Consider the following 1,562-nt stretch of genomic DNA (forward strand, 5'->3'; position numbering starts at 1 on the left):
ATTTAATTTCAATATAAAATTAACAGAATGAATAAATTTTGAGGATAACTATGCATTAAAGCTCTTTGTAATGATTTCTTTGGACAACAATAGATTAAATTCTACAGCATGATGTCACTGCACAACTTATATTATTTCAATTAGAATCTTGTTCCTTATGTTCAATTTCATAAATAATGTATGAAGAATTGATGAAAACATCATATAATTGTCGGATGTACAGTACATTTGATTGCATTTGTGTTCTTTTTGCCACGCTCAGTAGTAGCGTTCATGTCTCGATCCAATAAAGCTTCGTATGGAAATAATGCCAAGCTTACCGACAACAGCCTGTTTGATTCTGATCAGCTGGAACTCAGGCAAACCACGCTGACGAAAGGGCAGGCAATGCGCACGTTTTCTGAGCATAACATAAAACGCTCATCTCTCCACTTGCTCCACATCCAGACCTTCCCTTTTCCATTTTTTGCTCAAGGCATCGTAAGCATCGTTGAATTGCGTTTGGTCCTGGAAACTTCGGTCCCAATGCCGGGACTGACAGGAGCGAGAGAGAGAGAATGGGAAGACTTCGGGAAAAGTTCGTTTACATCCGAAAGCATCGGTCACTCACTGTGCAAGAGCACGAGGCACAACACACAAACTTTTCGACATGCAGTTGCATCAGACGAAAACTAGGGTACAGTAACGATTGCACGGAGCTTTGGGAGAAAAGTTTCTTGCAAAGTGTTTAGGGCAATATGCTTTTCTCAATCCTAACTCTTCAAATTTAGGCTTTACTTTAGGATGTGCCGCAAATTTCTTTTTTCTTCAGATTTATAGAATTCTTCTTCAGAAATTTATCTATCATTCACCCTTCAACTGATTCTGTGGCTGTCCCATCAACCAGAAAATTATCTTATCTCCAACATTTATGGTTTCAAATAGTCTATCCTTCCAACAAGTTCCAACAGCGAAACATTCTTGTGGTGTGGCAAATATCTCCACCATAACGTTCCTTCGAGTATCCTTCCCTGGGCGGAAATGCAACAAAACGTACTTGAATGAAACCGAACGTTGGCTTTTCCCACTTGTTACACCTTTGCCACGAGAAACATCGACGTGTGCAACGAGAACCCATTGAAAAAGATGTCCGTGTGTATGTGCGAAACGTGCGAGTTTCCCGCCGAGTTCCGAACCCGACACTGGGCCACTGTTTTCAATGGAAAGAAGGAGAGAACTATCCTCAGTAAGCCGTGGAATTCCGACTGGAGAGCAAACATCGTTCGCCGCGAAAATTCGCACTCTCTCTCTCTGTTTCTTCCGCACAAAGGCACTACCTCCCTTTTCACCAATTCTGGTTCGGATATCGGGATGATCCTTGATGGGTGGTGGTAGTACACGCGCTCGGCAGCCGTTGCATACGCATCAATCATCCTTGATTTCGCGCTGAGCACTCATCCCAATTGCATTCGCGAACTTCCCTTTTTTGGTATAGACAGGGGGAAGAGAGCCCAACTTCGGCAGCCAGTGCGAGTGCCGACTGAGCTATCCCAGTCAGTTCGCCCCAGTCAGTCAGTCAGTCA

The 1,562-nt window shown here is 43.4% G+C and overlaps 1 protein-coding gene across 1 annotated transcript in view; it reads right to left on the reverse strand.

Annotated features, from left to right (window-relative positions):
* Nucleotides 1-405: 405 nt before the first annotated feature.
* LOC121594767 overlaps nt 406-1,562 on the reverse strand; it is a 52,465-nt gene continuing 51,308 nt past the window's right edge. The window contains exon 3 of the transcript XR_006005031.1: nt 406-514. The gene's annotated coding sequence lies outside the window, so the exon portion shown is untranslated. The remainder of the gene's footprint in view (nt 515-1,562) is intronic.

Source organism: Anopheles merus, chromosome 2L, assembly GCF_017562075.2.
Source record: "Anopheles merus strain MAF chromosome 2L, AmerM5.1, whole genome shotgun sequence".
In the NCBI taxonomy this organism is placed as follows: Eukaryota; Metazoa; Arthropoda; class Insecta; order Diptera; family Culicidae; genus Anopheles; species Anopheles merus.